Genomic DNA, 25,420 nt, shown 5'->3' with positions numbered 1-25,420 from the left:
TAACCATTAGCATATAAAATAATTCCAAACTGTCATTATTGAATCCACTCCACAACAGACTTGAAACAACACCTGAATCAAACTTTGAGACAGCGATCCGTCTCTGCTAGGTTAACCAGTCAAATAGTGAACAGGACTCGAACAAGGAATTAAATACGATTTATTAAATTAAAATCAACTTCAAATGTCTAAAGAACGTGGTAAGCGCTTTCATCTGCATTAGCAGAATTCATCAGGCGGTCTTGATGAAGTCTGCTAATGCAGATGAAAGCGCTTACCACGTTCTTTAGACATTTCAAGTTGATTTTAATTTAATAAATCGTATTTAATTCCTTGTTCGAGTCCTGTTCATTATTTGACTGGTTAACCTAGCAGAGACGGATCGCTGTCTCAAAGTTTGATTAAGCTGTCATTATTATGACCATTTTGTAAAGGGACCTGCATAACTTATTTTAACTGCATACCATAGCCCATGTACTGACTGTACTCGGTGTAGTACTTACTTACAGATTATTAATGACATGTATGCACAATTGTGATGTCTTATTACAATTACCAAACAGGATTTTTGTAGACTTTTGTTCTTTTTGCTTAATGCTGCACATGAATACTTAACAATAATGTTTTACAAAAACGTAATCCATTTGGCCTGGTGATCTGTCTTGTTTTCATGACCTTATAAATATTAGTAAAAGTAACATTTTACAATAAACATTAACTTGCCTAACTATGCACAATATTGCTTTTGAATACTGTTACACGATTTACATTTGCTGTCATTTGCTTTTTGCTGCACTTTAGATGAAAAGAAAATACATGCATGTCAGTCTTGTGACGTCATGTCTTTACTGCGTTTAACTACTCTCATTTGATTTTTATGCCCTAGAACTGTTTTGTTAAATAGTGATTTTAAAACCATTTCAAATAAGTGCCTTGCTTTAACTGACTGAAAGTTTGTGCTGTGTACGCTTAACCATTTTTTAAAGGTAGAATACTAAGTTGTAAATTACTTTCTATTAGCATAGTTAACTGCTGTTGCTTTAACTCTTTACTAACTAGATTATATTTATCAGCATTCTGTTCTGCTGACTTTAAAGCTCTTATGCACTTCTGAAAAAGTGTTTGCATATGTTGTCTGAACTTTTTGAACTCGCTCTGACTGTGTCTTAGAAGTTTATTAAATCTTTTTCTCAATTTACCTTGAACCTTGTCTCTGTTTTTATCTGTTTTGTAATGTGCAGTGGTTTTATGCCACTTTTGTCTAGCAAGATATACAGAAGATTTTTTAAATAACCGACTTGACTGATATTGTAACTCTGAAATTAACATTTTACATGTGGTAACAGGACATAATGCATGAAGTTGTTTATCATTACTTTTATGACCTTGCACACAGAAAGCAGTTTCATATGACTTGTACAATAAACATTTACTATAATACCAATGATGGTGCTGTTTAAGATACCAGTTGACATTAACTTTACCTAATAAAGTACTACATTTGCTACTGTTTTGTTTATACCAATCTTAAAATCCTGACCACACATGTGCTGGACTATTATTGCAGTCTACCTGAAAGGTAGTGTTACATTTCATAGTTCTTTTGTTTATGGCATCCTTGCTGTAGAATAAGAAACAAAAAGAGAATTACCAGTTTCTGTGTGGAAGGTGGCCAAATCTTCCATTGAGAAAATGTAGAAAGTCCCTCGTTGATTCTCCCAAAAGGTGGTCAAACAGCTGGCAGATTCAGCTGTGTGAATGTACAGGACCTGTGGAACTTGCAGAGATGCACTGTTTTGCTACTGGATACTGTGCATAAGAAGGAGGCAAACGTTCGCACTACAACTGGACGTACTAACTGAATAAAATGAAAAAGAAGCTGTCGTCACAATAAAACACCCTTTGGTCTGTCAACTGTGACTCACCATTGAAGAATTATATGATGTCTTCTGTTGGTTTCTTGCTGTTACTTGCATTTACATGCATGCATACCAAAGTATATTTAACTATTTATTATGACTAACTAGTCTTATTACTGTATTGTACTAAGTACAATAAATACAAAGAGACAACTGTTCAGTTAATACGCATTTTACTATTACATTTTCCTTTCGGATCTACAAGCATGCAACACAGATGCGGTCAGCTTTCTATGGCAAATTTCCAAAGCTTATTTATACACACTCATATTTATACCAAAAAGTCTGATATTTTTTCTCAGTCTGATGTATTACAATCTTCCTTTGTATAACACTTTTCTTTGTTCTTCTAATTTATGATTTGTCATGGATTCTTTTAAGTTCAGTGGTCCAAGGAAACTCAGTCTTGCATTATCTGAAACATGGTGTTCCAGCACTATCTGAAACTTGATGTTCCAACTTTATCTTGCCTGATGTTACATCTCTTTACTTCATTGATGTCCTTCCAGCTACACAGACTTTGTTTCTCAATAACATACTCCTTTACATGGATGCCAAAGTCTAATTAAGCTATGCCAGCACACTTACTGCTTTTTATTTTTCAGCATTTTATACTATTCCTAAATTAACCCTTTACATTTCATATCATTCTTGCAGCTTTTTATTCAAGCTAATAATCAACAAAACAGAGTACTTATATTCTTTCAAAATGTATCCCATAATGCACTATGAGAGCACAGATTGTGAGAAAAAGTAGCTCTACCATTTGTTGTCAGACTACATTTCCATTCCCTTAGAATGGAACACTTGAAAAAACTGCCAAGTTTGAGAGTCTACAGATCATGTGTCATTAACTGTCCTGCACTGAGTTTTACAAATGTTGCTCCTAGTAATGTACTACACATTCTCAGAAAGAAGCTTGTAAAAAAGTGAAAACAAATTACTGAGGCATTTTTTTTTTATAAACAGCAGTTCTGTAAGTTTCAGTTCCTGCCCAAGTTACTCCTCTTATCCTCCTCCTTCAATGAGCTACTAGAGTCTCACATTTCCAGCTTTATTAGATTCAAATAATTAGTCAACTTTGCATGGCAACAGACAAACAAATCACATCCTATCGTGCCACTAGAACAGTTCCCTCATATACCTCTTCACTTCTGAATAGTATTTCCCAGGAATGATTTCTAAAACAAAGCACACACTTCAATCCAGATTTTAGGCCAATGAATGTCACTATTTGTTTGCGAGAATCTAACACCTTTTTCAAAAAGCATTATGGATTGTAGTGTGTCAAAGCAAAAGTAGATGTCAAAATTATGGACATTTGTGGGGTTCACTGATGAGCGATCCAACACTCCTACTCATCTCTCCACCATTGTGACTAACCCAAATCAGGACAGGCATGTATATACTTCATGACACACATGTACTGAAACAATACCAGCAGCTGTAGCAGTATTACCATACTCCAAACAGGGCACTCAAAAACTTTACTCAATCTCTCTATTTCACAATGCATAACATTCACACTATACCCCCCCCCCACACACACACACAGACAAATAGTGAGAGAGAAGGTGCGGTTATTTTGGTCCATTGCTCATTTGTTTGACCTAGAAAAACTGTGACTTGGTTTTACTGAACATTGGATTTGTCAAACATGCATTTTCCCAATTTTGGTTATGATGAGTTGTACATGAAGAAGCTCAAATGCATTACACTGCTTGACCCAGCTTGAAGTTCGATGCAACTAGAGACACCTCTACCCTTTGTCCCTTTCTTTGCAGTAGCTGGTTGAAATGTGTGAAAGGCACTGTAACCCTGCTCTGTTGGTGTGCTCTCTGTTGCTTTGAACCATGTCTCAATAAGTCCACAGGCATCTATATTCTCCAGAGTGAGGAGAGCTTGCAAGGAGTAGAAAGACAATACATTCAAAGCTGATGCCACAAAACAAATGGGAGAAGGTAGAATGATACTCATTGCTCACACCTGCCTGGGACAAATAGCTGGAGAGTTCCATCATGTCTCTCTCTCTCTCTCTCTCTCTTCATACAGTTCAGGGAGGTACAGCTCAGGTCATTTATGCTCACATGGACTATGACTAAGTCATACTGGTGCTTGTGGTTCAGTGACCTGAATGTGTGCATGATGTGATGGATCCTGGCCCTGGCAGGCAACTGACCATAACCTTTCCTTGCAAAGCATGATGAGTGGGACATCAGTGCATCTCACAATGTAGTCTCTTACATCCAAAATATTGGATTGTGAGGTTGTCTGCCTTATGGGCTTACATACTGAGACACGTGACATGTGGCTGAACGTGTCACACTGGGCATTGCACCAGTAATGTGTTTTGGAGTTTGCTGAAGAAGATACTTACTGAAGTTTCGGTTTCTCGGAGGCCCTTGAGATTTAAGTACAGTAGAATCCCTCTTATCCGGCCTTTCTTTAACTGGCCTCCTCCTTAACGGGCCATCAAATTTCTGCCATAGCCCTAGCAAAAGACAACAGAGAACAGAACTTTCTGCCTCCTCTAAGCGAAATAATGACAGACATTTCAGTTTTAGGCTTCATATTCTTTAGAAATAATGCATACTAACACAAATCCTGTTATTCTAGCCAATGTATAACATAGAAAAGCTATTTTGTATGTTTTTTTCTGATTAACCAGTCATTCATTCATCCAGCCTGAGGTCCAGTCCCAGCGAGACCAGATAAGAGAGAGTCTACTGTAGTGAACTTTTAAGAGTCTCCGCAATTTTATCTGTTTTCAGCTGAGGCCCAGGGAGAAAGCTCCACAAATAAAAAAAACAGAAAAATACATGCACATAGGTGAAAACTGACATCATATTACAATATACTGTAAATACATAGATAATGCACATACATATATCGTCATTAAAACAAGATAAATACAATATCACGTAGCACTGAAACGTGCTATATAAGTGCGACAGTTAATTACTCACATATTTAAAGCAAATGTCAGAGTGGAAAAATTTAAATGGTGGATAAGAAGGACGGGAAGAGTGAGAAAAAAGTATTTGTCAAAAGTAATAATTGTGGTAGATAAGGGAAGCAGGAGAAATAATGAGTAAACACAAAATTATGAGTAAGAGAAATTAAACCAAGGAAAGAAGAGGTAGAATGTATGTAGATATTAGAGGAGAAGGAGCTAAAATATGAACCAGGAGAGCAGCAAGTGCAAAGCCAGGAGTCAGACAGACATTCTTTTACTTGCAGCTTAAATAAACGTTATGTATTGCCCTGGACTGGTGACATCATATTCCAGACTTTTCCTACACAGTGCGAGTATACACGATGAATGCAGTTTTTTTGTCAGAAGATTGAAGGTGACAACTTGGGAAGTATTTGCCCGACAGACTCCCTTACTTAAATATACTTTTGTGTAGTCACCAAACAGTGGAGAAAAGAAAAACAAAAAAGTCAGTCACTACTTCCATTCAAACATAAAACATAACACTGACACTCTGTTCACCCTATAATTTCCAGTCAATCATGATTCAGTCAAATGAGACGGTCAGTTTTGTTCAGTCTACTGTGATTTACTGAAATGTGATTTAGTCAAAAGAACCAGTATGGGAGCACCTGTGTTTCTTTGCTTTGTGCGTATGCAAAAATAGGATAAACAGTAGCTGATTTGGACACAGTAGCCATGCAACACTTTTGTAGACAGCTGGCCACTGCATCATAGTCATGTGACATTCTGGATCTGTGTGTGTGTGTGTGTGTAACTACTGCATATCTGGAGTAAAAGAACTGTGAAGCAAAGCTGGAGTGACACTGGCTTGAAGCTTTACTTGGGGGATAGTGAAGTCAGTGCAATGGGCTTGCTGCAACATCTGTGGGGTGTCCTGAGTTGACATGTGCCAATATTTTTTGCAGCTCTTAGCCACTGGTTTTGCAAAGAGAGAGGGACAGAGTCAAAGCCCCACTGTTTACCAACAGATGTAATGTGTGTGTGTGTGTGTGTGTGTGTGTGTGTGTGTGTGTCAAAATGTAATAGATAGCAAGATTTGTAGGTATGATGTGGCAAGTGTTGACAAGGTGATGGGTAGCAAGTGTCACAAGACTGGGTTTGGAGGCAAGTGTAGTGACATTGAAGCAAACAGATCTGTCCATATTAATCTTGTATCACTGTTTGTGTGCATGTGTGAGTGTAAAAGAACTATGGAGCAAATTTGTACTGACAACTGCTTGCTGCCTTGCTGAGGGGGGCACTTGTGCAAGTGCAGTGGACTGCCGCTAATAGGTAGGGATGGTAGTTCTTAGCTGACATCCATCAATGTTTTCATTTGCCAAAGTTACACGGCAACATTTTTGCAGAGAGGTGGAAAAAGCCTCAAAGTTGACCGATATGTTGTATGGGTAACTGAGTTTTTGGGGAGCAGAGGTGTCACTGTAAGTGTGGTGTGAATGGCATGCATTGTGAAATGGAAGCGAGTGATTAAAAGTAAAACTGTTTGGAGTACCCTGTATGGAGTATGGTAACACTGCTACAGCTGCGGGTACTGTTTCAATACATATGTGTCGTGAAGTATGTTTATGCCTGTCTGATTTGGAGTAGTTGCAATGGAGAACAGATGAGTAGGAGCAATGGATCGCTTATTAGCATACCCCACAAATGTCTATAATTTTGGCTTATACTTTTGCTCTGACACTACAATCCATAATTTTGTTGTTGTTGTGTCTTACGGCTTTTCCCGGTTAGGGGTCGCCACAGCGGAACTCCAGTCCACTAATGATTGGCAGTAGATTTTTATGTGCCGAGTTGCCAGCCCTGACACACAACCTTCAACGAAGATACGCCCATTCACGCATGCATGTCTCCACACAGAAGACGTTCTAGCTGAGAATCGAATGGGACAATGTCTTGCTGTGAGGCGACAACGCTACCGCAGCACCACCACCGCAAGGTGTTGGACTCTCATGAACAAATAATGACATTCATTGCAATTAAAGGCTTTTTCTTCAGAAAATGAATGCTAATTTATGCAGTCGTATTTTGCGAGCTTGAACTGCAGCAGTAGCGTTGTCCTGTTCGATTCTCAGCTAAAGCGTCTTCTGTGTGGAGACATGCGTGAATGGGCGTACCTTCATTGAAGGTTGTGCATCAGGGCTGGCAACTCGGCACGTAAAATCTACTGCCAATCATTAGCGGACCGGAGTTCTGCTGTGGCGACCCCTAACTGGGAAAAGTCGAAAGACACAACAACTAAATCACTAGCAATAATGTTTTCAAAAGTATCTGATGTGGAAGTTTTCTTTTTGAGTCTGTTGCTGAACTTGTACAAACTACAAGTATACAACTAAACTACATAAAGCAATAGTAACACAAAAGTACTGGGTCATATAAGTGGCTTGAGAGGTCCTTGTTAAGAAAAAACTGAGAACTGTTTCACTATTATGTAAAGCTTGGCATTAAATACCATAGTTCAGGTTATGCTATAAGAGAATAACTATGCAAAGATAACGATGTGAGCAGCCAGAATGCAATTCAAATTGAATGTTTTACTGTGCACATTTTAAGAAATGGACAGATTGGCCTAAACTCTGGATTGATGTGTTTTCTTTTTTTGTTTTGTTTTTTTTTTTGTTTTTTTAAAGAAATAATTCCTAGGAAATGCTATTCAGAAGTGAAGAGACATACAAGGGAACAGTTTTAGTGGCCCACCAGGCTGTGGTTTGTTTGATGACTATTGTCCTGCAAAGTTGACTAATTAGTTGAATCTAGCCAAGATGGAAATGTGAAACTCTAGCTTATTAAAGGAATTGAGATGGGAGGAATAACTTGGCCAGAAACTGAAACTTTCAAAACTGCTCTTTGTAAAAACGTCTGGTTTTATCTCAGTAATTTGTTGACACTTTTGCAAGATTCTTTCAGAGAATGCATAGTACATCAGTAGGAACAACATTTGTAACACTCAGTGCAAGCCTGCCAATGACACATGATCTGCAGACTCTCAAACCTGATAGTTTTTTTCAGGTGTTCTATTCTAAGTAAATGAAAATGCAGTCTGACGACAAAACGGTAGGGCTACTTATTCTCACAATCTTTGCTCTCACAGTGCATTATGAAACAAAAACTTTCCAAAGGAATAAGGAAGTCTGTTCCAATTTTCCTGAATCAACTTTTTAATATCTGGCCCATCAGTACTCATAGGCACTGGAAATGCATATTTTAACCCCTCATTCTCACCCACACTTTGATCAGAGTTCTTCTTCTGAAATCCTGCTCTCAGAATGGGTGAAAAATCGATGTTCCCTATTATCGTAGAGCTGGCACCTCGGCGTTCGTGAAAATCTACTGCCAATCATTAGCAGACCAGAGTTCCGTTGTGGCGATCCCTAACCGGGAAAAGTCGAAAGACAACAACAACAACATTGTTTCATCAAGGGTTTCACTGGGATATCCTCAGTTCTGTTGTAAATTGATGGTCATCACGGACCATTCTACTAAGTCTAATCACTTTCCCTTTGAATACATTAATTTTCATATATTTGGAATGGTAACTAAATATTTCTAAATATTAAAAAGTTGATTCAGGAAAATTTGAAGATTATTTTGGGCAATGAGGAACTGACTAGAATTATTGGAACTAAACCAAATTTTATTATAAAAAGACAAGAAATTTAAAAGAAATCTTGGAAGGGGGGAACAAGAATGAAGGTCAAGATTACCCATCTAGGAACATTTCCTTGTACAAATTGTAGTCAGTGCAGATTTATGATGGGGGTGCAGAGCCATCATTTCAATAGATAGGTATAACTGTCAAAGTGAAGGATTGGTATACCTTCCAGTGTTCACATTGTGAAAATTTCTATATAGGCAAGACCATTAGAAAGTTAAAATACAGGGCTACAGAGCACATTTTGGCTATAAAGAAAAAGGATATGAGTAATGCTTTAGCCAAACATTCTGTAAACTGTGAAAATTTCAGAAAGTTTACCTTTTTTATAGTTGAAAAAGTGAATACAGGTAAATTTGTGGGATCCTTTAATAATTTTATTAGAAAAAAGAGAATTTAAGCGGAAATTTTTTTAAGAGCTGATATAGCACTGGGTAGTAATGACAAGATTTCTGTCAAAAGTTATTTAAACTATGTTAACTTTTGACTAAGAAACAATATTGGTTAGTATTGTTAAAGTTTTTTATATGTATGGTTACATAACAAAAGATTCCCGTACAAGTTTTAGGGATTGTTTTATAGTTTATTATTATTGATAAGTGTTACAGAAGAAAGTGATGTTTTGGGTAATTACATGTTAAATGTGCATGTCCTTTTAAGGATTAGTAATGTAGGAAATGTCAGAAGAACAATGGTATAAAAGGAAATGATGTATGTAATTTATTTTATTGTTCTGAAGAAGTTCTGTAACAAACGGGACGAAAGTGCTCAACTTATTCTGGTTCCAGTGTGTGTTTTTTTGTTTTAAATGTTGAAGTGAAGAATTTTGTGAGTTTTTAACATGAACATATTGCCTTTATTTGTGGCAGTAAAGGGAAATACATCTAATTTGTAAACAGATAAATTAAGTGTGAGTTTTTTTAATCTGAAAACTAAGATTGAAAGCTTTGCTTTTGTTCAGACTCCAGGCTACAGTTTATCTGAGGCGTGATGATGGCAATCTATGACTGGTAAACAATGGCATTTAAATGTGCCTTAACAGCCATTATTTTTGTAGTTGGAATAAGTGACCTAACCTAATTATTCTACCGCTCTTAGTAGCCTTTGTGAGGTAACAGATGAGACATTTGCAGGAAAGAAAGGCAAACAGAAATAAGTACAGATATAAAATAAATTATTACTAAATTATGCTTTTTCTGTATGCGACATGTAGTGTTGAATTATACAGAAAGAAAAATCACTTTTTTGAAAAATAAAATTGACATTTAGGTGGAGTTCTCCTTTAAATCGATCAGTATTACAATGCAGTAAAGTACATCTTGTGTTAGTTACAATAAATTTTATCCGATGCACAAAAGAGTACAAACAGTCTTAAGGTCAGGTGAATAGTGAAGGGCTGCTGCTGAAACATCCTATTTTCTGATGTTTAATCATTGCATTTATTCACTTCAAAAGAGGTTAATAGCAAAAGACTACCTGCAAAACATTAGCTTACCAAAACTGTTTATGTAGTTGTCAATACATGTCACATATATGTGTCTTTATGCACATATACACATCTGAAACAAAAAGTTTCATTAAAAAACAAGGTATGGTTAATTTCACAGCACCAATAGCATAAGAATAACTACATTAAAGTCCAAAGTCCCACTTATCCAGTCACACATCCCACTTCACTGTTCAATTTGGCAAACCCACACTGCAAAATTTTGAAATACAACAACTAACTATCACTAGTTTAAAATAAATACCAGGTTCCACTTGTCTACCACCCCAAACATATAGTTGCCAAACGTCTGTATGCATTTTTGGGAAATAGAACATAGAGTTGAACGTTTTGATCTTTTCCTTACTACATCTATGCTGTGAAAAGAAACATAAATGGTACTTCATTTTCCGGAATTATAACTTGCAAAAACCATGTGATGCCAGGTAAAAGGACTACCACAGGACTTACAATTGTACATGACTGCTATTAGCAGATTTAGATATGGAAAATACCATCCAAATTTTATGCTCATTTCAAACTGCTTCAGATTAAAGCTACAGATAACTAGAAATATCAGTCATGGAAACGTTTACTCAGTCTTGGCTATTAATGTCTGTACTTATGGATATCAAAGGATGTACAAAATTTTACGGAGGAGAATGAAACAAGTACCCACATAATAACTGGCATACACAATTTTGATCAAATTTAAAAATTTCAATCAAACTGCATCATTTTAGTGCTGTTAAATGTATTTTTGTCGCATTAGTTGTCAGACTCTAATGGTACAAAATGGCACTATATAAATAAGCATTCCGTTAATGGTTAGATGCTGTCAGTGTACTGCACTGAAGGTTTACACCATATTTCCGGTGCGACTTCCAGTTCAACGGAATCATTCATTCTCCAATGGTATCTCACTGATCCAATTAAGGGTAGCAGGAAGCTGGTGCCTATATCTTGACATTAATTAGGTGCAAGGCACAGAAACTAATCCCAGAAAGTATCACAGGATGCATAATTACAGTGTGCAGTAACACACATGCACAACTACGGGCAAATTGGAGGATCATCAATTCACCTACATCATGGCTTTTGGCAGGAAAATGAAGAATGTGGGAAAAGAAAGGGTATACAGACTCCACACAGCACTCCAGCCAAAAACCAGACTGGAAAAAAAAGTGTGAGCAGCAATGTGAACCTCTGCTCCACTGTACCCCCTCCCTTTACAGGGCCTTCTAGTAGGTAAACACTAACAAAAATCAGCAGTCACTTAACTGTACATTTTGAATCTCTCTTAAGAGCCACATTCTGAATGCTTTCCTCACAAATGGATCCCCAGCAGCACACACTGGGTTAAGGGACATTCATCTTGATAAAAACAAACTATGTTAATACGGTGTTCAGCATGGAAAAAATAATTTATTATCTACCAGTAAAAGAATATGAACAGCTTTAAGTACGTCATACAATCAATAAACAAAGAGGAGCCTTTCTGATTATAGCAGCTTCCATTACACCTTTAAGTATTCTCTAAAACACACAACAGGCTGAGTTGTTAGCTCATAAGACCCACTGTGCATAGCTTACAGCGATACGACTCTCCAACAGCTAAGGCATTATGTCCTAAGAACATAATAACTAGGTTCTGAGCAAAATAGGCTATCCACTAATCAGTTTAATCCTGGATAACATTTTGTAGCAATGATATATGTTTGCTAGTCAATACAAATTACACATTAACAAGGTTAGCAGAATGTTAATACATGGAAAGCATTTTCCCTATTCCATTTGTTGTTTTTGTACAAACAAAATTGGTTTATTTACAGGACAAGTTATTATCGGGGAATCAGATTTTAAGTTAATTCAAGAAATTATAAGGGGTGCTGCTTTGTCCTAATGTTCTTTCTTTATTAACATTTCTAGATATGACAAACTTTAACCTCACTGAAATATAAAAAAGTCAAACATCATTTTTAAGTTTATGTAGAAGCCATGGCAAGGTATGCTTGACTATGACCTCAGCCAAATTCCTCTCTCCATTCCCATTATTCAAAACTATAAATACACATCCTGGTACCAGGCCTTAACCAGGAGAGAGAGAACTGAAAAAGAGAAATGGAAAACGTTAGCGTACACTTCAGAACATAAATGCTCGACAGGAAATTATTATACTTGGTTTAAAGTGGATGGTGTAACTGCCAACTTTGCAGCGATTTTGAGAATACACTACCCCCCCCCCCCCCCGGAGAGTAATTAGATTTTGTTTTGGGGTTGCTTTTCGTTTGTTAACCCCATAAGTGGGCTGCTCCAAAACCAATGACAGACACAAATTTTCTGATGAAGTCATTCCAAACACATTAACAAAATAATTTTATTGGACAATTTTGATCCAACTGCTGACTCTATAATAATTATTGAGAAAAATGCTCCAAATCACAACAGTTCTATCCATAGGTGAATGAATGAAAACTAAACACCTTTACAGGTAATAAAATGATTGCTTATCTTTATATAAAACAATAATTAAACAGCTCTTCAGGATCAATGAAAACCACCAAGCGTAAGCATCTGGACTACAGTAAGCCACTAGGATGTTTATGAACTTAGACGTGCATCAGGTTAAGGAATAATAACGAATCACTTGATGTTCACACTTCTCCATAAATGCCACAAACTGTGTCATTGCACATAGTATGAAAAGACCCAAGTGTGATATTTCCTTGCATACAATGCTTTTTATTTTCTAGCCGGCCTTAGGCATAGGCCAACTAGGCGGCCGCCTAGGGCGCCGCTCTATTAGGGGCGCTTTTCCAGTATTTATTTGGTGTAGGTAGACCAGGATGGGGCACCGAGTGGTGTGGTGGGGGCGCCATGGAGCCCTTTGGCCTAGGGCACCAGTTGACCTAAGGCCGCTACACACTTTATCCAGTCGATGACAGAAATGAAGCCTAAACCAGGAAAAAACTGTTGATTCGTTATACCCTAAACAAAAGAAGAATGCTACCTAATGAACCAAGGGACATCAGGCATGACAAGCATGGTATCTTGAAGAAAAAAACTGGAAAAAAGTATAACAAAATTAAACTGAAAACCACTTGAAAATATATGACCATTATACTGGAACCTTATAAAGATATATTTTGTATTTTCATTCTTCTCAACAGATCTCAGGGTCTCAACTCCTGGCATCACTGGAGGTTAGGGCTGTGGCTGGGCACATTCAAGCAACAATTATATTTGGCACCATGCATAACATCGATTACACCTTAACATAAAGGTCATTAAAATGCAGCTGCAATTTTTATTTCAGTCTCTAATTAAATAGCAATAATGTTGGGTACTGATGGACAGCATATTTATCTATATTTTTTGCAAAACATTTATCCATTTTTGATAAACGTTTTCATCCTAACCGGGTGTGTTTTTTAGCATCTGTCAGAAAAGTTATGGATTAAAGAGCACAGAATGTTTAGAACTATCTAAATCAGTATCTGCTATACAGAGCAATACAAAATAGTACCACACTTCTAAAAATAGTGTTTTCATAGTTATAACTAAAAACTATCAAAAATAATATGTTACTCTGCAAAGTGTACAAGGCCACCATTTTGAGGATTTAGTACATTTTAAGCACGAGGTCTGAGAACAGAATATACATTTTTGTCTACATCCCTGTGCCAGGGCCACTAAAAATACATCTGCATTTTCCTGCACAGAATTATTATTATTAACATAATTAAATTGTAATGATGTTGAGTACTGATTCATGATTTATATAATCATTATTATTTTTAATATAATTAAATAGTAATGATGTCGGGTACTGATGCAGTTTTATATACATATATATGTGTATCCCTCCCAAACAATTTCCCTACTTTTGATAATATTTTAATTTCTACAATTTTCATGTGGTTTTGTTAAAAGATAGAGTACATATTTCATATATAAACAAATCTGTATTACGGCGAAGGTAATTATTTACATATGTCATTGGCAATGCATTATGCTTTTCGGTCAACATAATTATTAAATATTAATGTACTTAGTGTAACTGCGTTGCACGTCAGTGTTATGCTTCATTGTGATCACGGGTGACACATGTTATACAGCTGTCAAACGCTGTGTTGTCAAGACGTGATGAAAGGACAATATACCTTAGTGTGTGTGTGTGTGTGTGTGTGTGTGTGTGTGTGTGTGTAGTATGTAAATAATGGAATATAGACACACGTACACTCATCACTGTCACCAAGTACATGAGACAGCAATGAATTAAATTACAATTACCAAAAAAAGGAAATGGGTGCCGTTTCAACAAAAAGGAAAATGAGAAAAACAGCTACTTAAAAAGTTAGTAGTGCCAAGTGCAGAAAAGCACTTTTCTTAAATCTAAACAAAACTGCTGGGAAGGATTTTGCTTATAGTATACAAACATGACAACTTGATACTCTGTTTACGCCCTTCCTTAACTTCACCCAGCCCCTAAAGGAACCAGGTTACGAACAGAATCTGTCACAGCTAATAGAAAGCCTCAAAAAGTATTCAAAAATACGCAGAAACTAATGTAATCACTCGGAAACTCATTCATATTCTAGCCTTGTTAGATGGTTTAACAATTTAAAATATATACGCTTACCTGTTTAAAATCAGATACGGTTGTGGGCTGTAACTTGTACTTTAATGTCCAATCAGTAGTAAGCCTCAGATCTCCTCCAAAACCAGTTTGGTATTAATAATCCAGCAGCACCGTTTCAACCAGAACTACGACTTGAGCCTGTTCTCACTACTAATCGACTTCATACCCTAACAATATGAATAAAACGTCGACCCCAGCATCCACACAACCTAACATTTTACAACACAACTTCAAAACTGCCCTTGCTCTTCATCCTAGTCTAGCACCGCCCAGAGTTCTCGTTCATTGGCTGAATTTGTTTAGGGTGCCGTCATCTTTACGACCTAAACGGAGGTTTTCAGCTTTACTTTCTTCCAATTGTAAGGCAATGGGCGGTCAACACTTGACACCCTTAAGACTCCGTGAATGTTTGTTCTTCGTCTCGTCCTGTTTCCCCTACGTGGATTCGAAGTTAGTAAAAGTTGTGTAGCCTAATCATACCACTCAACTTCTTAGCGGAAAAATTACGAACAAAAGACAAATAGTTGGGGGGGATGCTCTGTCTTTCCTTAAACTTCAATTTTGGGAGAGTTAGTGGTGGATTGCACTTAATAAAGAATGAAATAATTAAGAGTTATAGACGTGTTTTTATCAATGAAGATGTTTTTTTTTATTCGCAGGTTAATAGTACTAACATTATTCACAAGTTAATACTGCTAATATTTAAAAAAAGAAACGTCTCTGGTTGGTTGTCCCTAATTCTGGAGGTTAGTGGTTGAGAGCAATGATTGGGAAAGAGGCCCCAAATTAGGGACAAGTATGACAAATTGCTCTTATTGTATGCATTTTATGAAGGATACAAAGTCTGAAACTTAAATGTCTGAAATTGTTTAGTGATTTTCCATTCTCCATAAATCGCAGAAAACCCACACATTTTATAAAACACGAGGCAAAAATCTGGATATTTCGTGAAATTCTGGACTCTCAACCTTCCTTCTCCAAAATAAGGAACACACTAGCCCTCATAATGTGGAACGCATACTAACAGCTTACTAATTAGGAAGGCCATAGGATGGTTAAAATATGCTGGTGTTACTTCTAAAACAGATCTTTTAATGAATTAATATGATTCTTTTCTATTTAAAAAATTCCTAACACTGAATGTGGGACAGACACTTTCAGTATGGAACTTCGAGGAACATGAACTTTTTAAGACCCCAAATGAGGTATGTTCCTCATAATGAGGTACACTTGAGATGTATGTGTTGAAACATAATAATGCTGCTTTAAATGTGAGAAGCTAAACAAGATGTCCAGGAGAAAATAATGGGCATTTGACATAAAATGCAACTAAAAACACCTTTTTCCATTCTGGCTCTTGCGAGGTAAACATACCATCGTCAATTCGTTTCTTGTTTTTAATAGTGATCCTAATGTAACAGATACGCACTCATTTCATTTTTGCACTTGGGGTCGGTATGGACAATCATGCAAAGACAAGGTTTACACTGCCAATTGGCTAGCCCTGCCCTTATTTCTTCCACACCACACAGTCACATGCACACTCACATCTATGGCCAATTTAAAGTGCCCAGCCCACCTACTGCATGTCTTTGGAATGTAATACAAAGTTAAAACATTGGAAGGAAGATGTTGATAAACTACAGTTATATGAATAACAATTATAACAACATAAAAAACTAACAAAAATAAGTTCATGTTTTAATACTACAAACAACATTTAAGTGGGCAAATACAAAAATATGTGAGACTAAGCTTTTGCTAATAATAGTACATTACTACTGTAGGAAAGGGAAGATAGAGATTACTTTTGGAGCGTTTTAGCTTACTCTAGGAGAAAAGGAGAGGAAATTAAGGGTCAGTAAAATAGAGCATATCCATTAACACACATATGGTTATATGGCAATAGTCAAAAATCCCTGTTGCTGAATGGCAAAATATCACATCCATTTCCCTTAATGCACATTACACCTAGTGTGGTTATAAAATAAAAAAAACATTTTTGCAAGGGGCATACTCCCCTTCACCACCACCATGTGGGGTGCCCCCCACACCCGCTGCTTAAATATATCAACTATGAGGTTGCACAACAGTGGAGAAAAGAGAAAAATCCCTACACCCTGCCGTTTCTGTTCACACACTAAGTTAACATTTGGAGATCAGATCCAACAATTGGCAAAAAAGTCAGATGATTCACAGTTTGACTGAAAAAACAGTTGAGGAAAATAACTGGCTATATATATATATATATATATATATATATATATTTGTGTGTGCGCGTACTGTTGGGGGGGTGCATGTGTGCATGTGTATGCATGCACACCACTCATCCATTTTTTAAACTACTTATCCTGATGAATGGTGAGATGATAGCAAGCTAAGCATGGCAGACCAAACTTCTCTATCCTCAGCTACAGTCTCCAGCTTTTCTTGGTAAATGCCAAGGTGTTCCTAGGCCATCTGACAGATATAAATCTCTCTAGCACATCTTAGGTCTTCCCCAGTTTCTCCTTCCAGTGGGCCATACTTGGTACACCTCCATTTGGAAGCACCGAGTGAGCATGCTCCATAGGTGCCCAAACCGTTTCAAATAAGGCAGTAGCCCTACTTCAAGATCTTTCCAGATTACCAGGCTTCTCAACCTGTCAAGAAGAATGAGCGTAGTAACCCTACAAATGGACCTAATCACCACTTGCATCTGTAGTTTCACCGTTGCAGTTATTGGGCAAAATTCAAGACCAGTGGTGAGAATGGGGACCTAGACTGATTCATAAGTTGAAAGCTCCATCATAAGACTCAGCTTCTGCTTCAACAACAGAAGCTGGTATAATGTCTGCATTACTGTAGCAAATGCAGACATCTGTCGTTCAGCTTCCATTCACCTCTAGTCTCACTATTAAACAAGCATCTAAGATGTTAAGTTCCTATAGCTATCATAATTGTTCCTCTTCACCTAGAAGAAACAATCTTCCAGGACAGAACCATGGCTTCACATTTAGAAGTGCTGATTCTCATTACAGGCAGCTCACACTAAGCAGTAAATTGCCCCATAACATACCAGAGATCATGATCAACTAAGCCCAAGAAGACAATATTGTCTACAAATAACAAAGATCTAGTCCTTATGTTCCCAAACTTCAACAAAAAGGGATTTTTTAACAATTGTTGTACAGATGACTTATTTATTCCTGGTTAGAAGTTCAGAGACAGAATGTGTGTGTTTTTTAGAAGACCTGGAAGAAGTATTCCTTTTTGTCTTACATGTAGTAAAGCTAAAGCACAGGTCAACTTTCTGGATATCAGTACATGCTGGGATGGCACTTCTAAAATATTTGATTTTAGAAACTTTCAGTAATATGTATCTGTGCTATAAAAGTGCTTATCCAGTCTCTTTAAAAATAAATATTTTAAAAGGGCAATTTGCATGAATAGTAAGGTTAACTGCAATAGTGAGGACTTGGAGTTACAATGTGAAAGATTATAAAGATGTTTATTGAAAGAGGCTGTACTTACTTAATGAAGTACGTCGCAAAAATAAAATTTCAGGCATATAAAAAGTGCCAAGTAATTTTACGTCATTCCTTGAAAAAGAAACCTAAAGTGGGAAGGAATGTGAGAAATAGAGATTTTCATTGACCTTACTCCATAGAATCCTTTGGTATTAAACAAATTTTAAAGGATTGTTAAAAAGTTATTAGAGAAATCAGGATGCTGGGATGCTGTCAAGATTATATGAAGTGAGCCCAAATTTATTTGTTAACTAAAGAGGCTTAAATACAAAGTAGTTTTTTCTGAAAATCAGTTAATTAAATTCCTGTGTTAAATAGATGAAAACCTTTCCTTGTGGCGTTTCTTCCTAATTTAAGTTCATTAACAGTTTGGATTATATTGCTATTAAAAAACATTAAAAAGACTTCTTCACTGAATGGGCATTTTCACTATAATATACTGGAAACTGTACATTTTTTGTATATATATTTTTTATTATATTTATTTTTGTTTGTTTTATTTACAGAAGCTAAAGTCACACCTGCAGAATCTCTGGTTCTACCTCTGCACTAACACTGGATAAGTACCCCTAGACTGACCCATACGTCCTACCCTTCAACTATATCTGTCTCATCTCTTTCTCACAACCTTCTTTCTGTTTATTCTCACGCACTCACCATAACAGTCTACACCCCCCACACACACTTTCCAGCTCACTTCATCTTTCTTACATGCACCTATAGAATTTTCTTTTCCCTTCATCTCCTCTTCCTTCGCACTTTCAATAACTTCTAGCTCTTCTCCTTTAATCAGTCTTTTGTGTACTGCACCATCTGCTAACTAGCAAAAAAATAAATAATAATAAAAAAAGCATAAAAGGATGCTGCTTTTATCCAATCTTGTCTATTTTACTTCTTTATTATGAAACTGCTAAATGAAGTATACAATGGTATTGGTCCACTAGAATTTGTCTGCATATTGTTTATGCTCATCATCTTCCTTTGGTCCCTGTAGCCACACCTTATTGTACTGTCTGCAATTACTCCATTACTATGCAGACTTTTCAAAATACTATTGAATGACCTTTTTCTATACATTGTATATATGTTTACAGAATGTCTTTATTCTTCACTGGACTATGTATAAACTTGTAAAATGTAGTTTTGGTTTCTGCACTACGTATAATCTTTAATATGTACTATTTGGAGCTTTTCTCCCCGGGCATCTGCCTCGTCGGACTTTCACAGTCATAAAATGCAATAACCAACTAATTAATTAAATAAATAAATATTTATTAAATTTCACATTACAGCTATTCAGTAATTACTGTCATTGATACTGAATCACAATTAAATTACAATAATAGTGTCTTGTACTCTATTTGTCTATGCATATGCTATACGAAAAATCACTACGATAGTGGTGAAACCATCATATGCCCCTACTAATTAAGAGTCAGTCCAGAACTGTTCTATCCAGTAACTATTATAGCAGGGTTAGAACTTAATACAAAATATACAAATTGACTTATAACTATGAATTAGCATAGCTGTTATTTGCCATTAGATATCAATAATGAACATTTAAAAATATACAAAATTTGTAAACTAGTTAACTATAATAATAACATCTACAACAACAGAACAGCTTACCTATACAACTAAAATAAACAGTTAAGAGATGTTGATATCTAACAACAATAACAAAAACAATATCATATCTCATAATTACAGAAAATTGTGAATGCTTGAATTGAAGGGTTTTTATTATATAGGTTAAACTGTTAGTTGACAAAAGAAGTTTACTAATCAAACCATACTATTAAACATAAGGTGTAAAAAAGCACAGTTTAAACTATCAAGGCTTTAACAGTGTCTCTCTGCATCTTAAACATGTCCTTGTATGGATTTATATCATATCATCGAGTTTTTGGAAACTCAGAATTCATATCGTCAAGACCATATGATCAAGTTTCCAAAAACTGAAATTAAAAAATAAAAGCAATTCTACATTTTTGCAGTGAGACAAGCCCACCTCCACTTCCTACACATTATATATACCAATTCAGAGATCGCTGTACATTGAGGAAAAAGGTAAATTCCCTGTTGAAGCACCTCTATGTATATCACAGAACAGTGGGGAACAGGGAATTTACTAGACCGATATTAAGAGACCCACAGACTGAGGTCCTAGAATTTCATTTTACCACAGACAAGACAAGCTACCACTTTATAACAGATGACAGTTTTAGATTTCTAGAAGTTTTAGAAGAAATTCCTACAAGTTTGTTTGTCTTTTTGGCCTTTCCCGGTTAGGGGTCACCACAGCGGAACTCCGGTCCGCTAATGATTGGCAGTAAATTTTTATGGTGCCGAGTTGCCAGCTGGACGGCCAACCTTCAGCGAAGGCACGCCCATTCACACATGTCTTTCGGAGGCCATTCAACCGCGGGGAGGACATGCAGACTCCACACAGAAGGCATTCCAGCCGAGAATCGAACAGGAGAACCTCTTGCTGTGAGGCAACAATGCTACCGTTGTACCACCGCAAATTCCTACAAGTAATAATTCAATAATCGTAGGTGATTTCAACTACCCAATCATATACTGGAGCACCTATATCTGTAATGTGGGGTATGTCCAACGACTTCTGGATTTGGTACTTAGGAATTCCCTGGACCAATTAGTTAGCAAACCAACTAGAGGCCAAAATGTTCTGCATCTAGTCCTAACTAATATTGCCTTTACCGGTTCCACTCCTCTAGTATCTCATTCTCCAGTTAAGTTGGACCAGAAGCTCAATAGACTGGAGCACTTATACTTCTAATGTAAGAGATGCTCAGAGATTTCTAGGTTTAATAAATAGGAATTCCCTGGGCCATTTAGTTAGGATACCCACTAGAGGCTAAAATATTCTGGGGTCGATCCCAACTAATATTGTTTCTACCTACTCCTTTGCCCTGATCTGTCATCTACAGTTAAGTCGGACCATAAATCGTTAACATTTACTTTCAAAAACATCATCCTCCCTGTAATCAATGTATCTAAATGTAAAGACTTCAAAAGGGTGAACTGTAGACAATTACATGATAACATTTCTAAATTTACCCATGACATCACTACTATTGAGACTGACACAGCAGCCAACTTCGCTAAGAAGTTTTATGCCCACTAAGACAAATGCATAGTTCTAGCAGTCCCAATTAGAGGCAAATACAATGAGAAATGTAACATGACCCTCACCCCCACCCAGGTGGTTAAATGATATAAACAAACTTGATAATGAGAGAAAATCACTCCTTAAACTGTACAGTCTGGTGAGAACTCTTCAGAATGAAGTTATTATAAAAATATTACCAAGAAAACGAAAAACACAACAAGGTCCAGTAACGTAGCTGTTGAACAGAGATTAGCATCCGAAGCAAAGGATAACTAAAAATCCTTCTTTAGCTGAGTTAGAAAACTAAGTAAGTAGCATGTGAACAGAAACAAAATATAACTACAAATCCTTCTTTACCTATGTTACAAACATAAGGAAAAATGCTCAACATTGCTCTGAACATCTCCTTAATGTGAATCCCGACTCTGACCCAGATGACATTGCAAATATATGAGGAAACAAGTTATCTGCAAACTTTACCCACAAAACACCCATTCCAGCACCAGTCATCCCAGATTCCCTTACCCTTTCCCATCATTACAAAAGAACATGTTCTTAAAGTATTAGCAAAAAAAAAAAAAAAAAACAAAGCTGCTTCTTCCATGTGTCCTGATAATATACTTAAACAGTTCCAAACTCTGTCCTTAAATTGTTTAGCCTAAGACCAGCCATGGGCTAATATACCTGCATCTTGGGCACACTGTTATTTTGATGCTTCTACACAAGTGTGGCCCAACCATTGACCACAGGAGCTACAGACCAATCTGCTTTACAAGTCTGATCTGTAAAGTTTTGGACTGTATGATTACCAGTGTCATTAATTACAATATTAAACATCTCTTTAAGCTTGTCCCCAACAATGTGACTTCATCAAAAGGATCATGCCTGTTAAACTTTGTTAATTTCTTTGAGAGGTTTTACAGAAGCTGCTAGTAGTGGTCATGCTGTCCATTAAGGTTATCTTGATCTGACTAAAGCATTGAACACTATACTTCATGCCTGGTTGTAATCAGACTATCGTCATCATGAACCATAGGGATGTATGCAGTAAGATGGTTTGTTAGTTGGCTGTAAGACAGAGCCCACATACTTTATGTGGCAGATGCATCTTCATATAGTTCTGAGTTAACCAGTAGAGTCCACCAGTGGTCTGTGCAGGGTCCTCTCCTGTTAGACATCTACTTCTCTTTTCTGAAAAATGATAATTAAGACCTCTGGTTAACCAAATTTTCAGATGGCTGCAAACTAGGTGCAGTTGTTAAAATTCCTTCAGATGTCTGCACCGTTCAGAAATTGCTTATGTTAGTTAATAACTGGTGTACATAAAATGGGTTTAAACTGAATACTAAAAAGTATAGTATTTTTTTTTCTTTCAGAAAAAAGAAGTTGCTCGTAACGTACAGTACAGTACAGATAATATACCCTTACTCTATGGAAAGGTAGTCAGGAACTTGGGCTAACAGTTTTTTTCCTTTGATCATCATATGACAGCAGTTACCAGGAAATCAGTCTAGTTATTATAAGTAATGGCCAAAAGTATTTTCTTAGGTTCCAAAGATGATGATGTCCCTCTACATTCAGCACTGTTCTGACCCATTATAGACTGCAGTGCTCCATTCAATGTGTATTTTATGCAACATCTAAATAAACTCAAAAAGCCCCACAGGTTTCTAACCAAAAAAAAAATCTCTGGTCTTAAAAACCTTAGTTTTCAGGAGAGACTGAAAGTCCTGTGCCTGTATTATATGTCTTACAGAATCCTGAGGGGGTAATCTGTGCCATGTTTACATTGCAATTAGAAATCTGGTGGTCCTTGACCTCCTATATCTCAGTAAGACAAAAGACTCAGCTAACAGTAGAACCAAAGACCTGAACCTTCATCAGTAGATAAGCAGAATGCAATAGAGAGACAGATTCATCATCAGCACCACCCCAATCTAGAATAAATCTCCTCTACAGGTTAAACAGTGTGATTCTACATCTTCCTTCAAATTAACCTGGACAACAGAATAATTACTCTTAAATATACCATGGTACTAATGGGCTTCTTCTCTCCTTGAAAAAGGAGGTAAAGTTTAAGGGTGGGTATTGACAAGACATACACGGTCACTAGACTGAAATAAGCATGAAACTCCTATAAATCCTACCAATCTATGACAATTAAAAAAGATAAATTTAGACATTTGTAGTGGAGATATTGACAAATTGGTAGACTCTAGGGGATATGTTTGCAATTCACACTGGTAACAATGTTTCCACACAGATTTAATGATATTTTATATCTTAGTCTTTTAAATTAGCAATAGTTTCATAAATGACCTGATTGAATGTAATTGGTTGTTTTAATATTGCATAATTTGTATTTCTGTGTTTTTGCAATATTGTTTTTATTTTTAACACCTTTATTAACTTATCACTTAAGACACAGGCAAACATACATTAACATAAAAGAAAACAAACTATATTAATATGTTTCCAGGTACATACATCACATATGCTCTTTTTATAACTATCATCAGTCCAACATTACATAAATTGCTCATTTCCTGCCGTCTCGTAAACCTCACTCCTCCTTCTCCACCTCATAGACATTATTATTCATATATGGTTCCCTCAATTTCCATTTCTTTCTATGTAATTTGCTCATTTTCTTTTCTCAAAAGATCCTACTTCCAGTTCTTTTATCAGAGTTACAACATTCACTACTTCAAATTCAGTTGGTTTAGACTTTGATTTCCATTTTCTAGTAATTTCTGTTTGGTAGCCATCAGAATTAAACTTAACAAGGCTTTACTATGTCTAGGCAATTCAGATCTTGTACCCCAGCTCAGAACATCATTTCCTTTGTTAAACCCATTTACTCACACAATATTTCAGACACGGTACTCTACAGGAAATATTTAAAGTCTGTCAACTGATTATACTCCCAGAACACATGTTTCCAGTTACCTCTTTCGTCTCCATCACACTTCCAAAATTTTCCATCTATTTGAGAAAAAATACTTTAGTGTCTACTTGGGTTATAAACATACCAATGCAAACACTTCCAAGCAAAAATCCTCACCTTCTAGACTTTGTTGCATACTTGGAGCCATACATAGATTATCATATAGTTCCCTTATAAATTGGCCATTCAAGCCCTCCTCTCAATCTTTTCTAACCTGCTCTGATTGAGTCTTACAGTTAAGGTGCAATATTTTACGTGCCCTACTAATTATCCCTATTTAACATCAGCTTCTGTTCTAGATTCAACTAAAAACTTTGCCAGAGCAGTTCTTTCACTTAGGACTCCCCTATCCCCTTCTATACCTATACTCTGATATTAATCACTGGTAGGAAAGGTGGTCTCTAGCCTGTAGACCAAATGGCTTCTTGGCTTCATTCCATTATACAATAAACCCTCCGTTAACCAGCACCCATGGGGATTGGTAGATGCCAGATAACTGTAGTTTCTGGTTGCTTGAAAGTTACTATTAAAAATAGGCCTGACTAATACTATACCCTACACTATTTGTTTGGTTGACGTATCAGGTTGGGGAGATAGGGAATTTATTCATATCTACCTTTTTTAAATGCTAAACTCTAGAAATGTAAGGTATGTTTCTGTGGGGGGGGGGCAGAAAGCGCAACACATGAAAATTGTACTGCATTTCTTCGATATTTTTTTGCTGGTTGCTTGAATTCCAATTAACTAAGAGTTTATTGTATTACCTTTCCCTCTCTAGTTGTTTGCCCCCAATAACTTGGTTCCTTTGCCAGTTTTCTCCAGTAAATTCCATCCACTCTTGCCTAGTCTCTGTACTCCTACTTGCAGTCTTTCCTATTGGCAAAATCTCCTTTCTCCATTCTCATGTTGGCTTAGTTCTGTGAATACTTTCTGCTATTTTATGAATATAATATTCTGTAAGACATTATTCTACTTAAGAATCTGCATCCAAAAGTCTACTCTTTCCTTATTTCTTGAATTCCCCCTCCACTTCATCATCATCCCTTTCCACTTTGAATTATAACTTTATGCTTATGTTATGTATATGAGACCTAATTGTGTAGTTCTAAAAATATACCTTCAAATCAGGTA

The 25,420-nt window shown here is 36.5% G+C and overlaps 1 protein-coding gene across 1 annotated transcript in view; it reads right to left on the bottom strand.

Moving 5' to 3' along the window:
• The window catches only part of TRPV4 (transient receptor potential cation channel subfamily V member 4), a 1,138,869-nt gene extending 1,123,923 nt beyond the window's left edge, over positions 1–14,946 (bottom strand). The window contains exon 1 of the mRNA XM_044068503.1: positions 14,695–14,946. The gene's annotated coding sequence lies outside the window, so the exon portion shown is untranslated. The remainder of the gene's footprint in view (positions 1–14,694) is intronic.
• Positions 14,947–25,420: the final 10,474 nt, after the last annotated feature.

The sequence above is a fragment of the Protopterus annectens genome, chromosome 4.part0 (assembly GCF_019279795.1).
Source record: "Protopterus annectens isolate FY-2018-M chromosome 4.part0, PAN1.0, whole genome shotgun sequence".
Lineage (NCBI taxonomy): Eukaryota > Metazoa > Chordata > Ceratodontiformes > Protopteridae > Protopterus > Protopterus annectens.
The sequence above is the reverse complement of the archived record's forward strand: the minus strand, read 5'-3'. Positions and strand labels throughout refer to the sequence as shown.